We start from the raw sequence: 21041 nt of genomic DNA on the forward strand, positions 1-21041 counted from the left end.
TACTCGCGTATCTCGCACTCGTAATTGACTTTATGCGAAATTTCTATTTATATTTAATGATAGATTTTTTTATACAATTATTTCGTACAATTTTTCTATAACATTTTTTGTTAATATATCCAAAATATCGTGATAAATATCCTTGCCCTAAAAATTATTGTAGATTATAGCGAATAACTTGTTAATTGCGGACGCAACAATCTCATGATCGTGTTTCAATTTGTCTCAGCTCCGTAATTTATACGTAATTTATGCTCAACTTCTCCGCATAAGACGCAGCACAACGCTTATCGGGCTATCAAGAAGTCTGATATATAAGGTGTTCCAGAGATATAAGAGATTAATATCCACTTTTTCTCTTGTTTTGATGAGTTTTTAAAATTAGTAGATAGTAAAAATTTCGTTCATAAAACTGTGTTGAAAAAGGCCGCAAATATTCAGCGAAATTGTACTTTGATTCGCATTCGTGGATATCTGTATAATTATCCGAGAGCTAACTGATGTCACTAATATCTGAACGCACGCAGTAAATAACCATAAGCGACGACGAAAAAGAAAAAAAGAAGGAGAAAAAAAAACAAGAACGGGCACAAGATATAAGGGCGCGGAGAGGACGAAGCCGACCTCCGGTAATTTTCATTCCGGAACGAGACAGCGCCGAAGCTCTGAGAGGCTGAAACGTCGTTTAAGGAAATCTTGCCTTAAGTCGAGAGCCGTAGCGTTTAACGCAATTGGAGCTCATTTAAAAATCCCATCAAAAATGTACTCGGAAATATCTGCGTGTCCCCTACCGCCCACCCTCGCGAGGATCACCAACTACTCTCCCTTTCTACCTCGCTGCAGCTATATACCGCCCCTCACTTAAACCACCCCCGAGGCTATTTCTGCGGCCCTGCCGCTTCTGCCTTTACTATCCGCCCTCTTCTTGATCGTCACTCTGAGCTGCTACCATCCTTCTCCTCTCAAACGCGCATACACGCGCACACACACACACACATTCTCTCGCCTCAGTAGTCTTCTTCTTTCTCACACTTTCGTTATCACTTTCTTCCCTCGAGCGTCTGACGAACCTTCGAGCGCTCGAAAGAGAGACAGAGTCGGGGACTGTCTGATTGGATTGTAAGCTCGATTTACACTAACTTCGGTTCTCTTTCTCTCTCTCTCTCTCTCTCTATCTCTATCTCTATCTATCTATTGCTGAACGCGAGATCCATCTGCGTACCAATTTTGCGAACGAGAACGTTTTAGGAAGTTAGTGGACGAGCGTGACGCGTTGGACAATAAAATAACACCGACGGTGACCGAGTTACAAAGGACAAGTTACACGAGAACTAAATAATGTTTGCTTAACAAACATTTTCATTTTTAGTATCGGGTTGAAATTTTGCGGCATGTAATATAACGTTTCGCCAATCGTAAAACTTTGTTGCAAAATTTTCCACTCAACAGCAATCAAAGCTATTATGATTTTTGTAATTGCATGAACTAATTAATAAGAAAGTTGGATGAAATCATATTTAGTTGGAAGAAAATATAGCTAGAAATCGTTACATATAAATATGCAGAAAATCCAAGAGTTACTCCTTTAAAAAATTAAATGCTAATTTGCAATAAATATTAAAATATCTGTTCAGAGACGCCGTGTATATGATCAGAATAGCATTCGTGTCTCTTCGACGGAACTTTAACAAATCACGGCAACGTGATGGTACTGACAGAAGTATCGACAACTTCGCATTCGCGAGCATCCGTCGCGCCGTCAAAACGTCGCGCTGAGTTGAATGACTCGATGATTGCAAAGCATCCAGAAAATTTGTTTTAGTAGTAATGAAACACCACTGTTAACGAACCCATTGTTCACAAGAGCGGAGTTTTGTTTCTTCGTCCGCGCCCCATTTATACGCTTCGCATTATTCGCCGTAACGATTAAATAGCTGCTTCGCAACTTACTCATTAACGCGTGAAAGTAGTACAGTTTCGTGTAACACGAACTGGAGCTCGTCTCAAAAGAAAATATTTTGACAGTGTTTTATTAATATCAACGAATATATTTACAAACTTGTCTAAAAATTGTCTGTTATTTATTTTATATATTATAACTAACAGTATTTTGCAACGAGCAATTTTTTTAATTTTATTTAAAAATAGAAAACTTATATAGAAAAATGATTAAAAATACATTATACATATTAGCAATATTACATCTTTTTAGTTTCGCAACCCGTTTATAATTCCAATCATAAAATTATTAATCCTTTCTTATACAGAAATTAAAATTATGATATTAATTTCATTTGATTTTTATTTCTCATTATTGAATAACATTAGACATATTATGATTTTTGAAAAAATAGATGATATGTAACAAAATAAAGAGCAATTATGAATTAAAAAAAGGAAGACAAAAAAGGAAGAAAAGCAAAACGAACGAGAAAAAAATAAACGTGTTTATTTTCGATTCGATGAGTCAGTCATTGTTCAGATTTATGCATTTAACAGTTTTATGCATTTTTATCGTATAAACTGAATAAATCAATGTTGTAAATAAATTAAATATTCTCTCTCTTGTGTTATAATAATGAAGACGTGAGTTCTAATTATTTTCTAACATGAATATGTTTTACCTATATTATCTTTACCTATCAAAATTATAACCTTCGCACTTATGTATTTATAATATAATATTATAAATGTGATTAAAGCTACTAGATTAAAATAGCTAGATAATAATTGAATTAAATCATTTTTGTTTAATATAAAGATGTAAATAATAAATTAATTTTTAGATTAAATAAATATTTTATAATTAAACTCGATGTTGAACCGATCAGGGAGAAATATTTAAATAGTTATAGTGTGTTTTTCTTTATAAAAGGGAAAACTTTAAGTAAATTTTAAATTATCAATTATTGATATTATTGATTCTTATAAATTTTATAAAATATATATAATATGTAGAATATATAACATATATTCTATAAAATCTCCGAATTTTTTTATTGGCAACGCACATTTTTATTATAAATAAGAATTTTAATTCTAATTATAAATTCTTTTTACTTATCGTCTTCTGCTTCTATTTTACTTTACTTTATATTTTATTGCGTCCCAGCGTTAACGTAGGCATGAGGCTCAGCGATTATCCGCAAGTAGTCAATGGTCGACTTTACACTGGCACGGCGTAGTTCGTACCAGGCGGAGTTTAATATCGCCGAGCTGCTTTGCTTGCGGCGATGTTGTCACTTCTGCAGGCGCTCCTCCCCGGCTGGCAAGTATCTTAATCTTTAATTATCGCCCCTCGCCGTTCTTAATTACAGCGTAATTGTAGGTAGATAGCGATATTATAGTGTTTCGCGGAAAAAGTTTGACAGCGAACCACCGTCGGTGAGGTCGGCGTGAACGATGTCAATTCCAAGACGTTCAATTATCAGAGGCCGAGATAATCAGGTTGATGAATATACAGAATAGAACTGAGGAGAAAGTAGGAGTAGAAAGAGAAATGAGGATAAACGAGCCTCGCCTACTTCCTGCAACGTATTTCATGCAAAGTGATCGCAGGATAATCCTAGAGATTTAGATTTTTTAATAACGCTTTATCGTTTCTTAGCAATATTACATTCAAGAAGACTCCAGAATGTCATTCTTTATGTTTTATATATAAATAATTCTAATTTAAGTAAAAGTACGAAGAACAACTAAAATTTGACTTTTCTTTATTGATTGCAATCTTTTTTATGTAATATTGACTATCAACCGACAAATTACATATATATATTCACAAACTTTAAAATTATAAAATCTCATGATATATATATATATATATATATATATATATATAGGATTTAAATGAATATTTAATATACTACTACGTTCGATACTTTTTTCTTTTTTGCGATCAATAATAATGTTTCCAATGAACTGATAGAATCATCGATGATTGACGCAAGATTTGAGAAAGCGTAAAGCCTACATCGCCAAGTACGCCGCATGATTATACATCTTCCAGCAAAGACAGACGACGATTATCCCCTGGTGCGAACGTAATTACGACTGGGCGTGAGGGATCCGGGGGTGGCGGCTTACATGTAAATTGCTGCTTAGAGTCGATCGTGCCCAACTCTCTATCGCAGTAGCTAGATTAGAAAAAGCAAGCAACCTCTTACACGCTTGACTAGCCACGAGATTGTGCCACCGTGGAGAAAGGGAGACTGAAGGATGGTGAAGAGGAAAGGGAGGAGAAAGGGGAACTGGATGGCTCGCAAGCGTAAAAGAGGATGCAACGAAAGACCGAGCTTCGAGGTAAATAAAGTGAACAAAGAAAGGGGGAGCGACAAAGAAAGTAAGAGGATAGGATCAGAGAAAAAGAGTGAGCGAGAATGGAGAATGATACTAAGGACGCTAATTCGGTGTCGGGCCGATAATCAAGCGGAATAACGACGGATCTCGCGGATAGTCCATCTAATCTTGCGCATTTATGTCGAAATAAGGACAGATAACAAAGAGAAAGAGAGAGAGAGAGAGAGAGAGAGAGAGGAGAGAGAGAGAGAGATAGAGATGAATTGCGTGCGATCTGCAGAAACCTTTATAATTAGTATCCTGTTGAACATAAAATAATATGCATGAAATATAATCGCGGCAAATATGTTAAATGAATACAATCAAGTTTTATACTTCATGGTTTTCCTTTCTGACAATTAAACATAAATTATATTAATATTAAATAAGCAACAGATCATAAATTTGAGAATAAAGTTTTTTAGCATAAAAATTATTGTGTTTTTTTAGAAAGAAACATTGATTTTCTTATTCTCTCTCCCAACACATAAAATTATTATTAAATGTTAAATATAGAGATGCAAGGGTGCAATAGTTATTTAAAAATATACAAAATAACAATCTAAGTAATAATTTTATATTAAAAAATCCTGTTCTCACATATATTTTCGTGAAAAGAGAAAATTTCGACGGCAGCTACGACTACAACGACATTTCACGAGCAGGACAAATCTTGTGCTGACTATCAAGACTGACGACTGTTTTACAGAGAAACGCATAGTCCTGGTAATAAGAACGTACGAGGATCTTGTCTGGCATGGAATATCCGATGAAAAGATCGGTGGAAAAATATCGGACCCCCATATAACCATAGCCAATGAGCTCGCAGCGATTCGTCTGTGCGTATAGGCGGGAAAATCCTATATACGCAGCATACATCTACTTTCGTTTACGTATTTTCCTTTCCTGCCTTCGAGGCAGGGGATTGAGGGCGTCGTGAAAGGAATCGGTGAAGAGAGCGGAGAGGCCAACGACGACGACGACGACGACGAATCGCGCATCTCGCGCTCGAATGCGAAATGCAGCAACGCTGAATTCAGTCGAGCTGATTGATTTCATGGGAAAAATTCCGCGCCAAGTATGAGTATATCTCCTCTTCGCTGGAAAGAGGAAGAGAAGGAAGAGGAGGTCGAGTTTGTTCGCGCAACGGCGAGATTTCATCGATTCATCCTTGTAATTGTATAAAATCAAATTCTATGTGAATTGAATTGTTCTCGATTAACTGAAATTTATTTCAAATAGATTCTTTCTTTCCTATAACGTGTAGAAGACGGTGTATTACACTTTATCCTTATCAAATAGTTATCCTAAATCCTTTCTTTTCAAAGTAAAAAGTAATTCTAATGGGCTAAAGAGCGATACGCTAGATGTTTGTGCTAAATTTATATATTAATATATTCCTTTCTTTTTTGTCAATAGTAGACAATTTGAAGATTGCTTTTGGTGAACATTAAGACCCTATAATCAGAAAAATAATAATACGTAAGAGCCACGTGTGCGAAATGATAGCTCATGATAAAAACATGGACTGCTCTAATGATTCGTTAGTAACGATCCCGATTCGCATGACAAGGAATTTTCCTCCATGTACGAGATCAAAGATCAACTAATACATAAACAAAAATTATCATATGATTAGCATAATCAGGAGTGACGAGTAACACATCGGCAATCTTACTTCCTTCATTTCGCTTTAAAGCAATCCAATTACTAATATTACTTTTTAAATAATCGTTTTCTTTCGATCACAACGAATTATATCAAATTATGCCAATTTTTAAATTATGGATTTAAAAAAATATTTTCTCTATCAGTATTTTTAAATCTTTCGATATACATGTTAAGTTTTGTTTCAACTTTTTATATCATTACAGAATTTTTATTATATATCATACTATTGGAAATTTTCACCACAATTTATTATATCAAAAATATTTTTCACCAGATTTCTTTTTCATATAATATTAAGAAACGCAAAAGTCTTGTTATATTTGAAGCAATTAATTGTTTAATTACATTTTTCATCGCAAATAGATATTGACCAAACAATAACCGTTTCACGAGTAATCACAATTATATCAATATCTAAAATAAAAACACAAAAAAGACACGCTAGCGACAATTCCGTCTTTTATGATACGATATTTGAAAACAGCAAACTCCAAAACTATATCGACCGCAATATCTGCAACGATAGCTTTAAAAGCGAATGAAATCGTAGGCACTAACACTTAAGCCTGTAAAAAATTAAATTCCCTTCTAATGGGCAATGGCAAGTCTCACGGAAAACAGCTGGCGATAAAATTAAAGGCAAATCCTCGAACTACTGTAAAATTTTATTTTATTCACCAGCCGTTTCATCTCCTTTAGCTACGCTGAAGCCTTGCTTATAACATACCTTTAGTGTTCACTTATTTTGTATTATATAAGATTTATCGAAATCATAGACAAGTAATCGTAAATAATAATCTATATCTATGTGCAAATTATAAGTTTCTTTTATGAAGAGTATATATATATATATATATAATGCTTAATATTTGTAGGCATTTGATAATTCTCGTTTTTTCTTAATTTCATAATTTATAATGAAATACAGTAATTTATACAGCAAATGACAATTAACCCGTCAAATAAAGATATCTTTTTCTATTAGAATAAAAATAATTACTGAGCCATTTAGTAAGGGGAATGAGAAATTAAATTTAATTTCAATTTGCCGTGAGATTATTCGTTGGTAATTTTCTTACAGATTGCATAATCTTAAAGTCTCTTTCTATTCTGATACAACTTCATCACGTTCCACAGTATGTACTTTGTATGTACGTTAATATAAAGATATTCGAAGTCGATTTTAAATTCTTAACGCCAGAATTCCTTCGTTAAGAGATACCGAAATGAATTGTCGAGCTCAAGTCCTGCTTTTCTGCGACGAGAATGAAAACGAGAGATAATTCCCTCCATGTATAGGAAAGCAATTGCGACCGAAATTGAAATAGAATGCCACAAAAAGACGAGGCGCACACCATAACAAGGCGTGTCGTTTCGATCGCGCAATAGAATAAAACATTTCCGGGGAATTGTATGTACATCGTTAAGGTGTGTTAAGGAGTTTCGCGTTAGCACCTTCATCCTCGCGCAATTCAACCCCATCCCTCCACACAACAAAATCACGTCCGTGGGACGCGCGTGCACGCGAAAATGATCGCGCGGATTGTGGTCGTTGCATAAATCGCTGCATCCCCGTCCTTTCCGCGCCTCTAACCGTCGTTCCATTTCCTTCCTTTCTCACCGTCGCGATTGCTCGCCAACATGTACGTGAAGCCGGGATAGCATTCACGTAAATACCCGGTCTGATATAACGCGTGCGTATAAAGGAGAGCATATACATATATGAGAGAGCAAGAATTGAGAGAGAGAGAGAGAGAGAGGCTGGGTAATAGCGAGGAACCATCCGGCAGAAAATCTCTTCCGCTGAATATAGTTGGAGAGGAAGGACGAAGAAAAGAGGCGGGAGGAAGGGCATAATATAATGGATATATGCGAGCTATCACGCAATGCATACTAAGCTCCCCTGACCCGTTCGCGAGTTGCCGTGATCTTTGCTTTTTCCCCAACTTCTTCTCCCGCTTCCGGTTAAGCCGACAGACAGCTGTTAAGCCTCCAAGTCGGATTGTCTTTCGGTTTTGTCGGGATCATCTTCGTGAGACACGTCGGGACGAGAGGCTCCTCCTTCTCGTTCTGGCGAAGCTTTCTCTGATCCGAACAATCGCCACGAGATCACCGAGTTCTTCGATACAATTTCGGGATTGTGTCCTCGAATATTAAATCGCAACCTTTAATGAAACACATTGGCATCGTGGATTTTATTAACCTTTAATATTTAAAAAGACATGCTGCACATTCGACGAAATGAGAAATTATTTATTCGTCAATAGTATCCACAATTTTTCGTAATCATTCAAATGTATTTCGTATCTGTATCGAGAAATTTTTGTAGTATCGCGCAAATAAAGTTAATCTAAAAAATCTATACGTGTATTTTTTATAGAATATAAGTAACTAATCGAGGTCAAAAAGAGTTGTCCGAATTGTGAGACAAGTCAATTAAAATAAAAATTTCATATACCTGCTATTTTTATCCGGAATTTAATTGAATAGAAAGAAATTTACTGTAATAATATATAAACTGCGAATTATTATATCTATTATATTTATGCAATATTAATACTAATCGCATGATTAATTCTGATAGCGCGAAAAATCATTATTGAATCGCACGAATTGACACGGTCAGCAGATTCGAATACGCATATATAATTTGTCGAATTGTCATTTGCGTATCGTCGCGTTACTCGAACTCACTCTTTTGTCTATCGTTCGCGTTGTCTATCGAGCGTTTCGCGCAATGGTATCATTATCGTTTGTATCCAATTTCGCGATCCAACTGAAACGATGGATCATTAAGCATGAATTGGACCATCGAGCCATAAGCAATTACCTGCGTCACCGTTAGGCACAGTAATCAACTGGATAGACACAGATTTGCCAAATATTTATTGAAGCAAGAAAAAAAAAACATTTTACAATTATTGTTAATTTTTAGAAATTTATATAAGAGGAATCCTCTTATATAAATGAGTGAGAAAGAAGAATTTATTTGTACAAAATTAGAGTGAAATGTTTCAGAGCAAAAATAAAATATCTTCAGTCAGGAAACGAAAGATATAATTAATCCGCAGAAAACAAAATAGCGTAAGATAAGCACGAGATCAACGTTCACATAATCTTACATAAAGAAATATATACGTTGAAACTAAAAATCTATGAAAAAAAGAAGTGTTTTTACGGCTTTTGCGCGTATAAAGTAAAGTTAACCACGAGAACTAAATTAAATAATTACTCGCGTTATCGTCGCAGATAATTTATGCGTGAATAATCCGCGAGCTAAAACCGTATTTATGCTTGTGATAACACCAGGAAGTAAATATTCATGAATCTTTAAAAAATATTAAAATCTAAAACAGAACACTATTAATGTTAATACTGATCACTCATAACCGTCTTTGAGAAGGAAAAGCGAATCACCGTTCTATCTCATTATCACTCTTAAATTCTTTTTAAAGTTTAATGACAAAGTAACACAAAGTTTTGCCTGTTAATTTAATGGAAAATTATCTTTGTATTATCTCTTTTTATTATAATTTTAAAACTCGATAGACTCTATTTCTATCCTATAAACTAGACAGACTATGATAGTATTTGATTTAAGATAAACATTAGTTACTTGCATTATACTTTAAGTGGATTAGTAATCCATTATTTATATGATTATCTTCTTTTTCTTTTAATTAAATGGCTACTACATATTTATAATATGCCTTTATCGAAAGAAATATAAATAATACTATGTGTCTTGTAAAATTATATCATCTCGAAATATAAAATAAAATATTTTAAAATATTTTATTATGTCGCCTCGGAATCTGGCATACGTGCAATCTCGTGACGCGAGTCATACAAAACGTACGATACCGCTTGTGAATTCCGTCAAATCCCATCGATAAATTCATGCGGCACACCGGAAAGTTGTAAATTCGATAAATGCCACACGCTCGCGCACGCACGCCTGCCAAAGCCGCGCTCGCGGCTCGGTTACCCAGTTCATTCGCAAAAATTAACGCTTAAACCCGGACGGATAAAACGCTGCTGAACGACCATTGATCCCTCGTAAGCTCTCCGGTCGTGCTCCCTGATATCTGGCGCGGAATCGCGCGTGTATGCGGCGAGATTACACGTACGTGCTCGCCACTTGGACGGAATGGATCCCGACGCGATGAACAATATATAGGGTGATCGCAAAAAAAAAAAAAAAAAAAGAAAAAACCGAAAATCTAGAAAGTGTATAGCATTCATGAAAATTGACAAAAAGAGTTCATTAGTGAATTAACTTTAACAGAAATACACGTAATATCTTGTTTTTTCTTGTACAAACCGATTAGATATGAATTATATACGTCACAACAGTTTCACGCTTGGCACGTCTTATATTAACAATTGCAATAACGGATTTGGATAAAGTCTTGTTTAATCTGAATTTGCTTAAATATTACCTATAACATCAATATATATAATAAATTTTTAAGCAGATTTCAAAAGTGATTTTTGTAAATTTATGCTAACTCGACATATTTTTGTAAATTTGACGTGTTATTTTATATTTGTGAATCTTTTTTTTACATTACTCTGTATATGCGAGGTATCGGTAGTTTCCGTGTCTCTCTTTCCGAGCCCTAACTCCCATACAGTCGGCGTATGTCCTCGTTATCGGCGCAATATTTCAGTTAGCGAGTGAAACGAAAGCGCTCCTGTAGGTGCAAAGCGAAAATCGAGCGCAATCATATAAATTTCACGATAATAAAGAAAGATTCGTTTGTGCGCTTTTAACGGTTTTAAATTGCGACCGTTAGTAGGGATTGCGGTAAAGGTATGTTGTCGTATGGCAGCGTTATCAGACCAGTGTTATTGGTGGTTATCATCAAACGCGAAAAAGGCTATAGAAAAGATTCGTTTAGTGATTTTAGATAGAAACTCGGCGAGAGATAAATTAAATTTGAAGGTAGAAATAATTTTATCGACAATGTCGCATATTATTACTGATGGCGTTATCAACACAATAATGACATTTACTGTAACTAAACCTTTTAGTGGACAAGAGAAAATCTTTATTTATAGTTTATAATCAAGTGTTATCATTAATAAACGTGATATAACATCATGTAATGAATGGATTGTTCGGAGAAATCGATTCGAGAACCTCGGACGAATTGAAGTTTCACTATAGTATCTTCGTGGATAACAAGGAACAAAGAGATAATACTCAGATTGGAAATGTCCTACTGATATCTATTGTAACGCCGCACAATAGATTAGGAGCAAAAAATACGAAGAGTTATCAGTATCGAGGCAAGAGAAATACGTGATTGTTCCATGGCTCGATAATAAGGCGAAACGTGCGATTGGCAAGGGATTTAATGCGAAAGAAATTCACCGATCAAAAGAATACTCGATATTATCTGCTCTTAATGTCGCGGGAGAACGCTCTGAATTTAGCACGCCTGTATTCGCGCTTTTCCTCTTTCTCTCTGTCTCTTTTTTTTTTTGTTCCGTTGTTCCGGTTGCTCGATGTAGCCTACGCATAATTAAAGTCGTCGCGAACTTAGATTGGCGAGAATTGCGCATCCAGTCTTTGGCGAGATGCGCGAGGAAATTGGTGCTCGCAGCACAAGAAACTTCGGCGGGCTCTTTAATTGGGAGAGACGCTGAGATGCCGGAAATGGAAATCGACCTTGGGCCGCGGATATGCTTAAAATTTCGTTAAAGCGCTGAAGGAAATGTACATCGCACGCCGGAATTCATTTCTCGATCGTTCGAGGATATAATGTCGTTCTCTTCCGCACAAAAACATAGATGGATTAAGGAAGATCGATGAACACACTTCTTAAAAGTATCTATGTTTTTACATGTCAGCCAGTTTATCAAACGTATCTATATTTTATTTTTAATTCAATTAAAAAAAAAATATCATATAAGTACATTTGATAATAATATATAGGTATATGATATACGATATTTTAGAAAGTTTATATCAATTAAGAATTAAAATTGATTAATCCTATCAATTATATTAAAATTTTTGGTTAAGACTTAAGTATTTATTTTATGAATTATGTTTTATATAATTTATTTTGTTAATAATTGACATTTACAATATAAAATCACTTTTAACATAATCTAAAATATCCAACGATTCAGCTGAATCCCGGGTGAAGGAATAGTCGCACCTAGGGACACTTTCCCAAAGGGCATTTAATGAGCTCTTTTCGCGGCATTCCGACCTGAATGGTTCCAGAGAAAGTCGGGATTCGCGCGCTTTCGTTTAGATATAATAATTGAGCAGACGTGACGAGAATATCCTCTTTTGGACGCATTGCGCAGAGAACAATTTCCGCGAATGAGAACTTTTTAGCGAGACATTTTAATGGGAGGGGTGAATACGATTCGCCGATAGGAAGAACGAGAGACCGGGTGGAAAGCCGCAGGGGTAACTTTCACGGAGGTAGAAGTAGCAGCAGGAGGGAATGTCGCACCTACGACTTTTAGAATCGTAAAATTTGAAATTGCCCCTGGAGCCATTTGCATGCCGCGTTTTGAGGGGACGGTTTGCCGCAAATTTATTCGTCTCCTCTCGTTTCCTGCCTCGTTTCTCGTCGGGTACTCCTTTCCCTGCCTTCGATCTTCGCGCCCGGTGTGTGAATAGAATGAGTTTGGTACTTTTAGAGAGATGGAAATAATGCTGAATTCGGAATTTATCAGCAAGTAGGTGAGAGGTGATTACCATGTACAAATTCATGGATGAAAAAAATCCGTGTCACACGTACGTTTTTTTACTCGCGTAGGAAATAATAGATATTCGCATTATATAAATTATATAAATTATATATAGTTATGTATAAATGCGTATGTGTGTGTAAATTTATATAATATAAAAAATACATAAGTGTAATAAATATATGTATAAATATATAAAATAAATAAAGAATACAAAAACATCTACACAATAAAAATGTTTATAAATTGATATATATATATATATATGAGTAAACTTTCTAAATAAACATTTTGTTTCAATTTTATCTCAATTTGACACATATAAGATTTTCGTCACAATTTAACAAGAAAATATGATGTTCCTATGTCGCAAGTACGGCATATATGTGTCATATGGAGGATCAAAGGAAACTTTTCATATACGTAGACGTGCTCAAAAATTCTACGATATCCTTGTCGTACACTAAAATTCCACCAATAAAGAGAGAAGAAAAAGATAGAGATAAAGATAGAGTTTATAAATTTATTTCTAAATAAATTCTAACTAATAAGCTAATAGAAAAGATATAATAGAAAAAGATATATTGTATATTATTATATTTGATACATAAAACTGATTGAACTCCTATTTTAATGTATTAGAAAGAATCATTTATATTTATGAAAAGTATGTATAATTAAAAAATTTTGAAGTAGCGCAGAAATTTCCATTTTAATCCGTCAAACTAAATTTCTGTACGAGCTCCAATATCGCGCCGTTATTATAAGCTATTTTAACGCAACGTTTGAGCTTTATACGCGCGCATTACACGGCCTAATTCTAACGTTTATCAGGATTAACACTAAACACAACGTAATAGCGCGCCATTCCACTGTGTTAGATGTATATAGCTGTGACTACGCGATGGTGGCATAGAACGTTAAGTGGAAATTGTTCCACGTGCAACGGGCTCTCTCGTCGTCAAAGCCGCGATCCGCGAAATCCGTCAGCACCCTTGCTCGTTTTCCTTACGACACACTGAACGTTGAATTACTTTTCAAATGGAAAGACGTCATCTTTCGCCTATATTTCGCTTCGCGCAAAAAGAAAGAAAGAAAAAGAAAGAAGAAAGAGGACAGTCGCTTCCCGAAAGCAAGAAACAAGAAAGCAGGTCACATCGATCGAGCGACATACGGAAACAACGCGTAGATATGTGAGAATCGACAATATAATGTATCGCGCCTTCGGCTGTTTGCTTATCTATAGAGCCGATCAGCGAGTGCTAGCAATCGTCTGAAAAGCCGATAGGAAGTTGCTACTATCAGCGACAACGAGAACCGCCCATCGACTATACGGTACGTGCCTTTATTACTGTTAGATAACTCGTTTGACTTACTTGGAGGATTGCTGCTCGATCGTGCCCGATTCCAACCTTTGCATTCGAAGTACATGTATGGAGGTATCAACCGCTTCGATCTCTCTCTCCCATGATCTGAAATATCAATTAATTAATAGATTTTTCTAAAATCACACTCTTCCTTTCTCTATTTTATTTTATTTTATTCTATATCATTACAAATATGTATATTAATATTTATCTCGGCATATAATATATTAATACTAAATGTCTACGTTGTTTTAACCGATCTATAAAAATATAGCGATAATATGGCAAAGTAGTCTGACTATATGATCGGTGGTTTCTACTTAAAGTGGAATACGCCATAAGGATCGACCGCAATCGCAATGTCTGTCTAGAGAATGATTTATACTACTGCGGTCAACTTAATCCCGGAGCTTATTCCCTATAGTGTCGATGAACTCGAAAAGGAGTCTCTCGCGAGCGCGACAAGAGAAGATGGAAGACGTATCTTTTTCTATAAATTGAACGCATCTCAGAATATCTAAATTCATTACCATTTGTTTCGCAAAGTTTAATTGAATGAGAGGCGCAGGACGGAGAACTTACCGTAAATCCAAAGACAATGGCAAGGTAGGATATTAATACGGGATACCGCGCGAGAGGAACAAGAAAGATAAAGATTGCAAAGTCAGGAAATTAATAAATGCGCACGTAGATATATATTTCTCACGCGAGTAAACCACCTCGCGATTCGTTAAATTAAGGGAGGAGCAAGGAGAAAAAAAAAACTTAAAAGTCGAAAGACATTCTTATTCACGGGAACACTAACGAGTTCTAGGTGAAAAAGTCTCGTGCGCGATAAAATCACGCACAATGATCCCGTACGGATTTAAGAGCGCCGGGTGTATTAATTCCGCGTGGCGCGTCTCGTGCTTCCGCGACCTGCGCAATTATCCGACCGAGCTCGACGTTTAAATTGCGAAAGTTGAGGGATACTCGCGACCCAAGTTCATTACGATTTTTCACAAAACTCGCAATCAGGTAAATAACTCGATTTCGGCCGGCGCAAACTCTTATTGCTCGCCGCCATACGACGCGAGTTCTCTTTAGCGCACGGCTAACAGGATCGCGAGATGAGATTACGAATTTATCGATTCAGGTAGTTCAAAAACCGGCGGGTGAAACGCATTCACGCGCTTTGCAAGCTCGTCAAAGCTGTATGAAAAAAAAAAAAAAAAAAAAAAAAAAAGGAAAAAGAAAAAAAAGAGGTGCCATTTTTTTCTACCGAGATTTAAATCAGAAAAATTTACTCGGGAGCTCGTCTTGAAATTATTTCTTTTGTACATTCGACTTTCATGTTTGTTATATCGTGATGGAGAGAATATGTAATTAAATGTAAAAAACGTAATTTCTATCTTCCAATATCTATTTTATGACACGGGACTAGTCAATCTGATCGAATGACATCACCGACTCAATTTTCAGAAGTGACAAAACCATTCGTAGAAATTGAATATGTCGAAAACGACACCGATTAAATTCGCAACTGAATTTTCTTCATGCACGCGCATATACTACATAACAAGATCTATTGAAAATGGAATATCAAAATAATATCTCTGTCCTTTTTCAATATACATAATTCGATTCTTTTAGATATTCTGTTCCACTTTTCACTGCTAACCGAGAGGCAACAATAGCTGGTTAAAAAGGTAGCAAAGTGACGTCACTTCCTGAATTCGCGGCATGCCGCGAGTCACTGTGAATGTGGGAGGCGAGGGACAATGACGTTAGAATGAAGGGAGAAGACGAGGGAAGAGGCTGTCAGATAGTAAAGCCGCGATAGCCAGACCGACTCGCTGAACCTGTTACTCCTATGTATATATGTATGTATGTATGTATTATACGTATATACATATCGCGTCTCTCTCCGCGTACAATGTACCCCGTGCGCACAATGCGAGCGATTGCAACGTGCGTGTGCGTGTGCGTGCGCGTGTATCGCTCTCGCTCGTTCGCGCGAGCAACGTGAAACGTCGAGCAAACGGCACGCTCGAATCATATCTCGAACGGAAGGCGCAACGTGCATTGTTTCGTCCGAGCGGCAACGCCTGACGTCGCCAACGACATTTCCTTCGCACTTTACACTCGCATACACACACGTAACACGCACACACACACACACACACACACACACACACACTCTCTCTCTCTCTCTCTCTCTCTCGCTTTGTCTCTCTCAAATTCGGTATCTCAAGATTCTCTCTCTCATTTCAAATATATCCGGATGTTTCCTGCATACATTTTTTTTTCAATATCGAGAACGAAAAATAATATTTTATGAGTTTTATATAAATAAAAAGATGTAAATATGTATATTTATCCTTGTTAGAATAAAACGTTTCATTATATAATATTATAAAGACAATTAAAAAATATATAACAATATATATTACATGAGAAATATTTCTTAGAAAATATATAAATTTGTATTTTACTTCATACACACACATACACACGCAGATTGCGTTTATGCAGATACGAGAACACTGTAACTGTAACAATAGAACGTTGAAGGGGTTTCTGAAAATTTTCGTTTAAAGAAAAAGAAAAAACGATAAATTTTGTAACACATCATAGTTAGCGAGTATCTAGCTACAACGTATTTTTAAAAAGCAATTATCGCATATTCCTATATATTTCCGATTCACCGTGAGACCGCGCGCGAAGCCACGAGTTTAGCCTAGTAACGAGTTTCCATTAAAAAAATTCCTTTCGGCCAGCGTGGCCAGCGCGTCAGCAGTAACAGCAGTAACAGCAGCAACACAGTGAAGTCTCAACGCGAAGCGGACGTCTCCCTTTCCTTCCTGTTTGCCGGTGCCGGTCACCCTCCCCGTCGCTTCGCAGCGTAATTTTATTTCTCCGATTTTAAGCGACGCTCCGGGCCCTAATTTCGTTAAATGAGTTGTTTGCTAACTCGGTTAAATTCGCGAGCAGCCAGCCAGCCAGCCAGCCAACCAGCCAGCCAACCAACCAGCCAGCCAGCCAGCCAGCCAGCCAGCCAGCTATCTAGGCAGGAGAGGCAGCAGCAGTCTAGCAGTCAGACAGGCATGCGGCTCTTCCCGGCTGGTCGTCGGTCGTCGGTTGTCGGTCGACCGACCAACCAACCAGCACTGAACCGGTCGACGGGGTCTCGCACGGGTAATGGTTTGACATGGTTATTGACGTTTCAGGCCGAAATCTAATTATTTGATATACGTGCTTGTCTGCCGTCACTGCGGCATACAGATACGTCAACCATCAACGGTGCTCCTCCCGTTGACCCTCTCTCTCGCTCTCGCTCTCTGTCTCCCTATCGTCACTCTCGCTACGACGCTTTCCGACTACCTCTAGTGCATACAGCCATAGCTGTACACGAGTTACAAATTTTCTAAAAGATATCAACATGCTTCTAATGTAGATAATGAAATATGCAAAGAAAATGGTATTTTAATCAGTGAGAATAGTTTAAATTAAAATGAGTTGTTAATATGATAACTTTTGCTAAACATTCTTGATTATTTAAGTACAAAATATTTTCTTCGGTATTAGAATCTCCCATTTCTTCGCTATTCTTCAAGAATATTAATAATATTACGTAATAATAATTATTTTGTAGATGGTATAATTTCGAGATAGATGAATCATATTTAAGAAGAATCATAGAAATTTGAAAAAAAAAAATATGCGTATTTCTAAATATTAACATTTTAATATTTTATATTTCAAACTATTTTATCTTATACCTATAATATCTTATATAAAATTCATCTACATATGTATACATGTACGTGTATATACAGGTATGTATATATGTATATATATGCATATATAATATATTACATGTATATGTATATGTATATTATAGAATCAATATAGGTACGCGCTCGTGAGAACCTGAAAAACTTGTGTGCAACCAAATGCAATTAAATTGTGGCATACGAGATGCGATGCCGGCAAATACTCGATAGAGCCATGCGTTAAGCATGCGAGCTACCAAAGTACTGTTAGTTAGCATCTGATCATACAAGAGCGGTCGGTTGCGCTACTCTGTAACAGCGTTATGTTATAGGCCGGCTCGCGCAATATGCTCTTCCCTACCTCCTACCCGCTCCTCCACACAACCCATCTTCCTCTCGACGTCTGCAAGGGTGAATCTCGGGGCAACCAACTATCGGATGCGGTGATAGTTTACTACAGTCGGTGCACTATACGGCTTATGCAATGGCGTACTTAACATAATTACAAGACATCGTAGCATTGTTCCATATCACGATGTTGCCTTTGGAACAAACGATAGTAAAGATCAAACTTTAGTCAATCTGATTTTCGGTTCAATCTATAACGGTCTGTGCGATCGATTCTCCTTCAAAGCTGAATCGCTCCTTTCAATAAAGAATCCTTTCCATTATACGATATATTCGAATGCTACGTTATAATCTAAGTTTGCAAGCAAAGCATAAAGTCGCGTAAATTTCTGTCCCTTTCATAATTTTAATCATAGCCGTAAAAAACGAAATTGCCTCGAATGAAAGACGAAAACCGGCTTTTTACAGGCGGATAAACGACTTCGCTCAAAATCAATCGCACTTTTCATCGGCGGTTCGCCGAGATGAACTGGACTCTCGTCTCTCAAAGAGAACGGGAAGAGCGATCGACCAGATTTTCATCGAATATCACGACGACGAGTCTACGGCGTCAGTTTTACGCGTATGGAAGTTTAACCGATTAACGCAACAAAAAAGAAAAAAAAAAAAAAAAAAAAAAATTAAAAAGAGGGAAGAGGACAAGTACTTTACCGGATGCGTCTCTATCGCTCCTGCTCGCAACATCGTTCCTCTACCACTCTACGTGCGCCGAAGCTTTTTTCCCCTCCTCCGATATTTTTTCGTCTACTAATAGGAAGGCGCTGTCAATTGCGCTTTTCACAAAGCTGTCGTCCAGTGCTTTGCGAAAAGCTTTTCCGTGGCGAAAGAGCACGCGTGTCGGCGCTTCACGCGTCGCACATTGCAGGTAGCAGGACATCGGACCCGCGTGTTTATAAACACACACATACATTTATACACTCTTCATACATTAAAAAATACGCACACGCAGATATGCGCACAGGGAGTATACGCGGTAGCTCTCGTGATACAGGGATGAACTTTACGCTCTGGTCGCTCGTGTATACACCTATGTATATACCCGTGTATTCACCTTTACAAGGTGTCTTTCAGGAAAGTAACGTCGTAATTTCATTAGGCTCTCACTCATCGACTCACTCGCTCCCGCTCATCCTCCGGTCATCTCGTCTCTCTTGCGATATTATGCAAACAATGCTCGCCCCTCTCTTTCTCGCGTGCTCTCTCTCTCTCTCTCTCTCTCTCTCTCTCTTTGTTTCTCTTTCCTTGAGCCACCCTCCGTGATTGTCCTCCTTCTTATCGTCGTCATTCTTCTTCTCCATATATCCCAACCTCAATAAAATAGCGAATAAATCGGACGCGTATACCGCATGCACATATTAACTCGGTTAACGCTGATTAGCGGCCGCTCACGGAATATTTAGCGGGCACGGCTTACAATAATTTCGCATCGCGCGCCGCACTCTCATGTAATATCATCGTAAGCGCTGATTAAACACGAGCCGGCCGTAACGATCGCGATATGATATGGCGACTGCGGTAATTTTGTCGAGAGTATTACGAGCGCAGTAATGGAATCGATAACAATTACACGGCCGTAAGAGCAGGGCGACGCGCCGTTGTCCTCCGACAGCCTTTTTTCAAAGGCCATCTCATCGGCTTTACTCCTGTCCGGGTTAGCGGACTTGTAGAGTGTTAAATCTGAATGTGCTGGATTAACGCGGGGAACCTTCGATGAATTTGCACTTGTCTCTTCCTTAACGGAAATGTCGACGTCATCATCATTGTTTATTTTACAACCTTTCAATTTTCAACATTAAATATCTCATTTAAACTAACAATTAAGTCTAGACATTGTTGCACAAAGCGCACACAAAGTTTAATTAAATTTAAATTAAATTACTTCACAATTTAATGAAAAGGAAGGTTTGTTGTATTTTTCTGCAACTAAATTAAATCTAAATGATTTCGCAGAATCAACAACCGTATCCATCTGTTGTATGCTATGTTTTTGATCCCAATATCAGTTTTACAAGCACGCATCAATCTGTCATATAAAATAAAATATTATATATTTATAATGTAAATCATGAAAAAGACTGTTAATCTGTATTACAAGCGGAATATTTGTCACAACATTCAATTCATAAAGCGTCAAGTTATTTTCTCCTATATTAACTTTTTCGCTAATTCTCAAAAGTTACACAAGGATAAATATAATACGCGTGCATTTTATCTTTGCACTCAATTATCTTCTATAAAATTTAATACTTTTACATTATTTCATATAAGAAATAACTTTACCATGATTTCTGTATTACATTCTTCAAAGTCCGAAACAAGGATATAAAGAAATGAAAAATTTTGCATAAAAAGTTTTGAATAAAAGTTAAGCACGCAATATGACGTATTATTATTGTAATATAATTATTAGCCCTGTGCACGAATCAAATTTCGCGAAAGAATTAATTTCTAAAAAGAAATTTTACGCATCACATCCGCGCATGGCTCTCATTGCCAGGTCTATTATTGTGTTTATAATTATTAGCTATTAAATGCAAATGGACGAGGAACATCAAGAGAAGGACCAAGCACATGGACGCAGACGTCCGGGTTTCGTGACAGGCGAGCCGTTCGTAAAACTTGGTTCGTTGTCGACGAAACCTGCACGATCTGCAACCACGTCGACGATACGTCATCGCGATGGAGATGCCTCGAGTTTCATTCGCGCGTATTGCGGAAATAACATACGTGCAGCGTTAAAAACCGCAGTACCTCAAACAAAATCGTAACGCGTGAAACATCGACG

The 21041-nt window shown here is 36.9% G+C and overlaps 1 long non-coding RNA gene across 1 annotated transcript in view; it reads right to left on the minus strand.

Annotated features, from left to right (window-relative positions):
* LOC140664827 (uncharacterized) overlaps positions 1-21041 on the minus strand; it is a 57664-nt gene that overhangs the window by 11010 nt on the left and 25613 nt on the right. The window contains exon 3 of the long non-coding RNA XR_012046501.1: positions 14103-14198. This is a non-coding gene — a long non-coding RNA (uncharacterized lncRNA). The remainder of the gene's footprint in view (positions 1-14102; positions 14199-21041) is intronic.

This window comes from Anoplolepis gracilipes, chromosome 4 (assembly GCF_047496725.1).
Source record: "Anoplolepis gracilipes chromosome 4, ASM4749672v1, whole genome shotgun sequence".
Taxonomy (NCBI): Eukaryota; Metazoa; Arthropoda; class Insecta; order Hymenoptera; family Formicidae; genus Anoplolepis; species Anoplolepis gracilipes.